Consider the following 10,067-nt stretch of genomic DNA (forward strand, 5'->3'; position numbering starts at 1 on the left):
TTAACGTTTCTGAGAAAGAGTGACCGGACCCGAAACATCAGCAGATTTTTCTTGACAGATGCTGCATGGCCTGCTGAGCATTTCCAACAACATCTGGGCAAGTTTAAAGGGAGTTGTGTCAGGCAGGTTTCTTGTGCAGAAGGTGGTAAGTGATTACAACATACTCTCCTGGGAGAAGGTGAAAGCAGAAACAATCACAACGTTCAAGAGGCATTTGGGCAGACACATAAGCAGGCAAGGGTTGGCAGGGATATGGATCATATACAGGCAGATGGAATTAGTTTGGAATAGCATTATGATCCGCACAGACATAGTGGGCCAATTATTCGGGTGCTGTACTGTTGTTTCCCGTGGATGGAATTTTTTTTGGAAGAAGTAACAAAGAGGATTGATGAGGGCAGAGCGGTGGACATGATCGACATGGACTTCAGTAAGGCGTTCGGCAAGGTTCCCATGGGAGATGGTCAACAAGGTCATAGAATACAGGGAGAACTAGCCATTTGGATACAGAACTGACTGAAAGGTAGAAAGCAGAGGGTGGTGGTGGAGGGTTGCTTTTCAGACTGCAGGACCGTGACCAGTGGAGTGTCACAAGGATCAGTGCTGGGTCCACTCCTTCTCGTCATTTATATAAGAGATTGGGATGTGAACATAGGAGGTGTTAGTAATTTTGCACATGACACCAAAATTGGAATTGTAGTGGACAGTGAAAAAGATGACCTCAGAATACAATGGGACATTAATCTGATAGGCAAATAGGCTGAGGAGTGGCAGATGGAGTTTAGTTTAGAAAAATGTGTGGTGATGCATTTTGGAAATGCAAATCTTAGCAGGTCTTATACACTTAATGGTCAGGTCCTCGGGAGAATTGTCGAACAAAGATACCTTGGAGTGCAGTTCATAGCTCCTTGAAAGTGGAGTCACAGTTAGATAGGATAGTGAAGAGGCCATTTAGTATGCTTTCCTTTAATGGTCAGAGCATTGAGTATAGGAGTTGGGAGATCATGTTGAGGCTGCAAAGAACGTTAGTTAGACCACTTTTGGAATATTGTATGCAATTCTGGTCTCCTTCTTATCCATACAATATTGTGAAATTTGAAAGGCGTCAGAAAACGATTACACGAATGTTACCAGGATTGGAGCATTTGAGATATAGGGAGAGGTTGAATAGGCTGTTTTCCCTGGAGCGTCAGAGGTTGAGGGGTGACCTTTTAGGAGGTTTATAAAATCAGGAGGGGCAAGGATAGGGTTAATAGACAAGGTCTTTTCCCTACAAAGTTGGGGTGGGGGAGAAAGAGTTGGGGGGGGAGGGGGAAACACAGTTATTTGACAGATCTACTACTCAACCGTGTTTTCTCCCCATCCCCTTCAATCCCTCTGAAGGGCTCAGAACAATTGCATAGTTTCTGGGAAGTGGAGTTTCAGGGAGATCAGGTGCTGAAGGTTGCATTTGGGACGCTGACCTGTATTGGTCAGTGCACTGATCAACAAGAGGACCCAGATTCGATTCCACTCTCTGTGTGGTGATTGCACATTCTTCCTGTGTGTGTTTGCGTGGGCTTCCATTCTGTGCCTGTTTTCATTCCAGACACTACTATTATAGGACAAGTCAAACAGAGAACAGCCAGGGAATTCCTAGCGGCATAGCACTCATTCACAGATTCAATCAATAAGCACATCGATCTGGACCCAATATACTGGCTACTGCAACGGACAGCTGGAACTGACAACCGGAAACGACAGATTCAAACCACTACAAATGTCGAAGGAAAGATCACAGAAGCGCTTCACAGGAGGCTCCCAAGCACTGAGGATGTCACCTAGACAGGGGACAAAACGTCTGCAACACAAATTCCCAGCTCGGGGAACAGAAACACAACAACGAGCACCCGAGCTACAAATCTTCTCACAAACTTTGAATTCCAGACACCTCTATGACTCTGTTTTGCTAAACTTGAAGGGTTTCGGAAAATATCTACAAGGTTATTGTTAGGGCTGTGGAGTTAAAGGGCGAGGCTGTATAGGTTGGGGCTTTTCCCCTGGAGCGTCAGAGACTGAGGGATTACCTTATTAGAGGAGCAGAGACAGGGTGAATAGTCAAGGACTTTGTTTCCACCCAGTGTCGGGGAGTTCAAAACTAGAGGGCATTGGGTTTAAGGTGATAGGGGAAAGAGTGAAAAGGGACCTGAGGGACAAACGTTTCACTCGCAGGTTGCTGTGTGTATGGAATGAGCTGCCAGAGGAGTAATGAATGCATGGAGAGTTACAACATTTAAAAGGCGTCTGGAGGGATACATGAATAGAAAGTGTTTAGAGTGGTATAGGCCAACTCTCCCAAATGGGACTGGATCACTTTTGGATATCTGATAGACATGGACGGGTTGGACTGAAGGGTCTGTTTCATACCGTATAACTCTCTGACTCAAAGTGCTTCAGCAAAATGGTGGAAATCTACATTAAAAACAAAACATGCTGGAGATCCTCAGCAGCTCGGGCAGCATCTGAAATGTGACAGATGCAGCCTTGAATAAGTGTTTAGATGGTAACACCAGGCATGTGTGCTTGATGACCAATATGGAGATTTGGGGGCATTGTGTTCAACAATTTTATACCAGAGACTCTGACCCCATTTTATTCTGTATTTCTCTGTAATTCCCTCATTTCAGAAGCAGGCAGGATTGGGAAGCAGTGGATAATGTAAATGATGTGTGAACTTCCTAGTGAGAGGATTCGAGTACAGGAGCAGAGATCCCTTTCTGGTAGGGCCTTGGTGAGACCACACCTGGAGTACAGTGTGTACCTTTGTTCCCCTTTCCCAAGGAAGGCTCTCCTGGTTATTGAGAGAGAGTAAAGGAGGGTCATCAGACTGAGTCCTGGGATGTGGAGATAGTTAAGGACTGGGGCAACTGGAAATCAGAGTTTATACAATATGGATCTGGGGAAGTGCAGCAGGTCAGGCAGCATCAGACGAGCAGGAAAGTTAACGTTTTCGATCAGGACCCTTTGTCAGTTCTCATGAATAGTCCTGACCTGAAACGTCAACTTTCCAGCCCCAGCGTATTCAAGCTGGTCATCAAGCACCTATTTATTCTAGTCCCACGTTCTGGCACTCAGCGTGTAACTGATATTGTAGTGCCTGGTGTGATCATCTAAACACTTCTTCAAGGCTGCAATGTTTCCTGCATCTGTCACCATTTCAGATGCTGCCCGACCTGCTGAGGATCTCCAGCACGTTTTGTTTTTATTGCTGATTTCCACCATTTTGCTGAAGCACTTAGAGACAGAGAGCGGTACAGCTCCAGATTTTGTTGACTCTGATTCCTGGGATGGCAGGACTGATGGATGAAGAGGGACTCAATCCTCATTTAATCCTCCTTTCCTTTGGCTTTCTGAGCCGCTGACTACATCACTGATATTCTACCTCCCATTCCCTGACCTGAATCTGACCCATCGAAGCCTACACTTTAGTTCCCATCCCCCTGCCAGGTTAGTTAAAACCTCACCAATGAAACTAGCATGGGCCCTCATGAGGAGATTTCTCCCAGCTCTGCCCAGGGGTAACCAGTCAGGCTGGTATAGGTCCCACCTAACCCAGAAACAGTCCCAGTGCCTGAAGAATCTAAACCCTTCTCTGGTACACCATTTGCCCAGCCACACATCCAGCTGATCTCTCCTCTTATTCCTGCTCTCACGAGCACATGGCACTTTCCTTCCATTCTGTGCAGCACAGCTCTCTGTGGTATCATGACCCTGGCTGTTGCTGATTTCCCCTGAGAGGCCACCCCACCCATAACCCCCCATAACAGAATCCCAAGCGGGATACGGTATCTGTTTGGGAAGGGGATGACCACTGAGGACTCCTGCACTCCCTTCCTGAGCCTTTTGCTTGATCTGATGGTGACCCATTCCCTTTCTGCCTGTGTAACCCTCACCTGCAGTGTGACTAACTCACTAAACATGCTGTCCAAAACATTCTCAGGATTGCAGATGCTCCAGTGAGTCCACTCACAGCTCCAGGTCTGAAAAGCAGTTTCCCAGTAACACTTCCTGCACAGAGAGCCGTCAGGGAGACTGGAAGTGCCCCTTATTTCCCACATTGTACAAGAGGAGCACAGCACAGTCTGAGGGCTCCTGTCACAACCTCTCCCTAGATTCATCTCGTTACTCCCAGAGTGTAGCTAAACCCTCCCAGTCCACGTTTCATCCGGTTTCTGCTGCAACGTTCCCCCTTTCCCGTTTCCTCCTCCTGCAAACACCAAGGGTCCAGTGACCCTTCCTCAGAACCGATGACAGCTGGGAAATTAGAATCCCGACAGTGTGGAAACTGGCCCTTCGGCCCATCAATTCCACACCCACCCTCTGAAGTTTATCCCACACAGACCCATTTCCCCGGACTAATGCACATCCCTGAACACTTTGGGAAATTTAGCTGGGCCAATTCACCGAACCTGCACATCTTTGGACTGCAGGAGATAGAGGTTAAAGAGTAAATAATAGGTGGGGACAGAGCCCAAAGAGAGACAGGAACATTTGGAAAGACAAAGGAGTGGATAACGATCCGGCTGGGAGGGTGCATAGCTGTTAATGGAGGGGACAGGAACCTGTGTCTGGCAGCATCTCAGTGGAGGTGCTGGAAATGGTGGCTGATGATCTACGTTCTGCTGCAAAAAAGACTCTGAGCTTCTAGTTGCTCGCCACTTTAACTCACGAGCCTGTTCCCTGGCCAACATCTCTGTCTCATGCTTACTGCAGTGTTCCAGTGAAGCTTGATGCAAGCTGGCAGAACACTCCAGAACATACCAAATGGCCTCCAATTTCAAGGACTGCAATTTCCCCTCCCATAGGGTCATCAATACCATCCAGTCTATCTCCTCCACTGGTGACCCCATCCACTGAGACATCACATCCTGATCTGTTACCCAACCCCTCAATTTCTATCTCTAACGGCTTTTGTGACTTTGACCGCCTCAACCAGTCCAAGCCCTTCACACCCCAACCTCTCACCCTTGCAAAGCGCAGCCTTCGACTATCTCTGCTCCAACTCCAACCACACAATCAAACCAACGCACACAGGCGAGGGGGCGCAGTGGGAGTTTGGCATACCAACCTTTACACTGCTGAAACTAGGTGCCAATTCCCGACCAACTCCTCCTGCTGCCCCCTCGACCAGTACTTCACCTCTATCACCAAGCCATCATCTGCAAGACTATCCACAACCTCATCACTTCAGGGGATCTCCCACAGGCAGCCTCCAACCTCATAGTCCGAGAAGTCTGCACAGCCCGGTTCTACCTCCTACCCAAGGTCCATAAGCCTGAATGCCCCAGTCAACCCATCGTTCTCCACCTGCTCCTGACCCACCGAACTTATCTCCTCAAATCTGAACACTATATTGTTCCCCCTTGGTCCAGGAACTCCCCACATACATTTGGGGCACAACCACACCGTCTGCCTCCTTCATGAGTTTTGATTCCCCACCCCCCATTACCTCATCTTCACCATGGTCATCCAGTCCCCTCTACACATCCATCCACCATGGCGAAGGCCTCTAAGCTCTTCTTTTCCTACTCTCCTCCCGATCCAACCTGCATCCCTCCACAGACACACTCACTCGATTGGTGGAACTGGTCCTCACCCTCAACAACTTCTCATTCGAATCCTCCCACTTTCTTCAGACAATGGGCACCTGCATCGCACTCAGCTGTGTGTGCCTCTTCATAGGATCAGGTCATCTTCAGCAGCTGCACGGGCACCATTCGCCACCCTTTCATCGGCTACATCGTGTTCCTACGAGTTGCTTGAACAGTTCAACAGCTTCACTAACACCTTTCACGTTGACCTGGACCATCTGGGCGTTAGATTCTTTTGCTTTAAACAGAGCTTGGTGCAGTCGTGGCTCTTTCAGTCACAAAGAGTTTTCTGGGGGTGGACAGAGGAGTGTGGGATTTTACAAAAGGTGAGCAAGGCAAAGCTGTTCCATTTGGCAGACAAGCTGAAGTTGAGATCACCTTCATCTGTGAGAAAAGGAGAGATAATTCCAGCAACAGCTCGGCATTTACATTTTCTGGAAATGTCATTGGAATCTCTGAAAATGGCTGAAATTCAATTGGAGATGAGGCAGCCTGAACATAGAAAAGAATGGAAACAGTTTAATTTACAATTAAAAGCAGACAAAAGAGAAAAATTGTATTAGAAAAAGAAAAACAAAAGGAAAGGAGCTGACAAGCAGAAAAAAAGAAAAGGACTTAATTGCTTTGGCACAATAAAAAGGAAAAGGGAGAGAGGAAAGGTAGAGAGGGAAAGCGTTTGACCTTCAGAAACTGGCACCTAAACACGAACGTTTGGTTAAAAGGATGGAGGTAAAGGTAGAAGGAAGGCTGAGTGAGAAGAAGAGTGAGAATGTGCAAACCCATCGCAGCCAAGGGCTGGTGGGGATTTGTTGAAATATATGCAAGCATGGCCTTAAATTGAGGAGATGGATGTAGGATACCTTTTCATCGCATTTGAGAAATAGGCTAAACAAATGAAGTGACCAGTGACCATGTGGGTTTTGTTGATCCAAATAAAGCTGGAATGTAGAGCTAGTGAGGTATTTGCCTCACTGTCAGAGGAGGCAGCTGGGGAATAGGGGGAGGTGAAGAAAGCCATTTGAAGTGTATATGAGCTGGAGCCAGAAGCCTGCGGACAAGGTTTCAGGAATCTAAGGAGTGACCCTGGTCAAAGCTACATTGAAGTTGACAGGATCAAACAAAGCAATTTTGATAGGTAAATAAGGGCATTGAAAATAGATCAAACATGTGATGCTCTCAAGGCAGTTATTTTTGAAGTGTTAAAAAATTCTCTTCCTAATGGAGTGACAGATCATATGGAAGAGCAGAGAGTGAAAAGGACAAGATTAGCAGCTGAAATGGCTGATAATTATGAATTGGTTCAGAAATAAGCATATGGTTTCCAACATCAATTTCAAAAGACAGGAGATGGAAATTCGGGAAAAGAAAAATCCTCATGTGGTACAGGAATATTAGATCTTAGTGGAGATCAGGTCAGGCAGCATCCAAGGAGCAGGAGAATTGCCGGGTTCGGGCATAAGCCTTTCTTTATATGCCCGAAACGTCGATTCGCCTGCTCCTTGGATGCTGTCTGACCTGCTGCGCTTTTCCAGCAACACATTTTTCAGCTCTGATCTCCAGCATCTGCAGTCCTCACTTTCTCCTCAGTGAAGATCATAAAGATAACTTCCCACAGGGTAAAACAGAAACCGTTGAAGGAGAAAGACAACTTAAAAAGGTCCAGTGTTTTCACTGCAATAAAGAAGGCCACATGAGATCACAGTGTTTGTGGGCCAGAAAAAGCACAGGGAAGACGGATGTGGGATAACAGGATAAGCCAGTAACTTTGTTGAAGTGGTAAGGATAGCACAGTGGAAGCTAAAAAGCTGCACCACAATGTACAAGCTGGTCAGAGATTGGTTAAGGAGGAGGTGCCAGATCTAACCCTTTTTGCGTGTAAATGTAAAGTTTACTCGCATAGCTCATGAGCAGCAAGTGAGACAGGTTAGAGTATTAAGAGGTACAGGATCATGGCCATCTTTGATGTTGAGAGATGAGTAGATATGTAAATCAGATTATTATAAGAAAAAGTCCTATAATGTGGAATTTATGTTGAGTGAGTTCAGAGTGTCCAGTGAAAAGTGGGGAAGGGATGGTAGGAGTAATGGGTGACCTCTCGGCACCAGGAATAACATTTGTCCTTGCTAACGATATAGCTGGGTCACACATGGGAGTTTTGCCACAAAGTCACCAGGAGGAGGAATCACAGAATCCAGATAAGGGAGTTGAAGTAGAATTATTACAGACCATGTTTGAACAAATGGTTGAGACAAAGCAGGTTATCGGGAAGTTTCCCATGAAATCATCGAAGACAGACGTACTTCGTTTCCTGGGATTGAGTGAGTTTTGCCAGAAGTTCATACTGAATTTTAGCAGTTGGCTATATTATTGAAATACTGCAGAAATGCAGAAAGTTTCAGTGGACGGCAGACTGTCAGAAAGCATTGGACAGCCTGAAAGCTGTATCAACCACTGCCCCAGTATTAACCACACCAAATTACACAAAGCAATTCGAGTTTGCTGATGATGTGAATGCAGGTGCTGCACTTTTACAAGAAAACGATGTTAAAATAGGAAGACCTATCGGATGTTTCTCCAAGTGATTGGGCGTCCATCAACAGAAATATTCCACAACTGAAAATGAGACCTTGAGATTGGTATTGGCATAACAAAATTTCAACACTTATTTAGCTAGTAATGTGTCCGAGACAATCATATATGTTGACCATCATTCATTAAAGTTTGGGAAGAAATTTAATGACAACATTTTAAGCCTGTTTAGATGGAGCTTGTTATTGCAGCCATTCAATTTGAAAGTTATACATGTGGCAGGATGAGAAAACGTAATTGTCTTTGCATTGTCGATACTTGAATGAATTACCAACTGTGTTCAATGGCAGGAGTAAACAGGCTGAAATAGAATGTAGTAGGGCATGTTTACATGGTTATCGTCAATGTAATATATACGTGCTGTCGTGTGCTCACAAAGTCAGATAAATTGGATTAAAATGAAGCCATCTTTGTAGAGAAGGTGTGACGATGCTACCACTTTTAAAGGTTATTTTTTCTATGTTTTATTTTCAAGAGAGACTGTAAAAGCAGAGGCGCTGAAATGGCTGGGCAGGAGCCTAGTTTTAACAACAGCAGGGGAGTTCTCCCATTTCTGTTTTTTCTAGCTTCTTTTAATTGTAACAGTAAGAAGCTGCCTGCATTAGCTTCAGTACTTAGTTCCTGACTGGCTTTCTCTCTGAAAACTCTCTTAGCCATAAGAACCTGTGTTTAAATTTACCATTTGCTCAAGGCTATGTTTGTGGAATGTTGTGGCAATTGGACCAGCTCCTCAGTTTAGTTGCTGCATCGAGTTGGATGGCTTTAAAATAGTTAAGTGATTCTACATTCTGTTTTGCATTGTTCGTGTTTCAACTGTAGTGTTTAAATAAATGCTGTTTTGCTTAAAGCTGAGTGGTTTGACCAGCTGCATCACATTTGGAGTAGGCACCTTACATGTACTTTAAAAATAAGCGAAAGTAAGGGTGATAAGCTACCTTCTTGAAATATTTCAAGGGGGTCTAGCCTGGTCCATTATATCCTGATCTTGTGGTTAGATAAGGATTCCAAGAACTATGGTCCAACTGTAGCTATGAGTGTTTGTAGCAATATATAATCCTCCATTTGGGGTGTCGTCAGCCTGTTACATTTTTCAGCAGATTATGAAGAGTTTTGCTCTATCGCTAGTAATGTCATCTACTTATTGATTGAGAAAGTTTTCTTGAGCAGAATGAAGCAATTCCTCTCCATCCAAGCCGTTAACACTGTGGTAATCCTAGTCTGTTTGGAAAGTTAAAGTCCCAGACTGTTACAACATGATTATTATTACAGCTGTCTGTGATTCCCTATTTATTTACTCCTCTATTTCCCACTGATTATTGGCAGGGGCTGTAGTACAATCCCATCAAAGTGATCACCACCTTCTTTTGTTACAGTTCGGCACATATATCTTCACTGTTTCATCAACAGAGCAAGTAAAGGCAGCAGTTCTCTTTCCCGAAAGGGCATTACTGAATCAATGAGACTGTTACAATAATTGATAATAGCTTCATGGTTGACATTAGAGACATTCCATATGATTTTTAAACTGAGTTCTGTCATGATAGAATTTGTCCAGAGTCCACACTTCTGAAGTATCTTGAAATGAGCTGATTCAATGTCTGGCTTCCTGGCTTCTTTCTCAACACGAGATCAATTTTCTGCTCCATTTACCCAAATAACATTAATTTTGTCAATTATCATTTAGTGAAATCCTAATTTGTCTCTATTTGATTTTTAGAAAGTGGGAATACAGACAGACGAAGTGAGAGTGGTCAACTACATTAACTTGAAATTACTGATAAAATGTGAGACTGTCCAGTTTGCTTTGAAGATGCCAGTTTTGGACTGGGGTGTACAAAGTTAAAACAG

This window comes from Hemiscyllium ocellatum, chromosome 13 (assembly GCF_020745735.1).
Source record: "Hemiscyllium ocellatum isolate sHemOce1 chromosome 13, sHemOce1.pat.X.cur, whole genome shotgun sequence".
Classification (NCBI taxonomy): Eukaryota; Metazoa; Chordata; class Chondrichthyes; order Orectolobiformes; family Hemiscylliidae; genus Hemiscyllium; species Hemiscyllium ocellatum.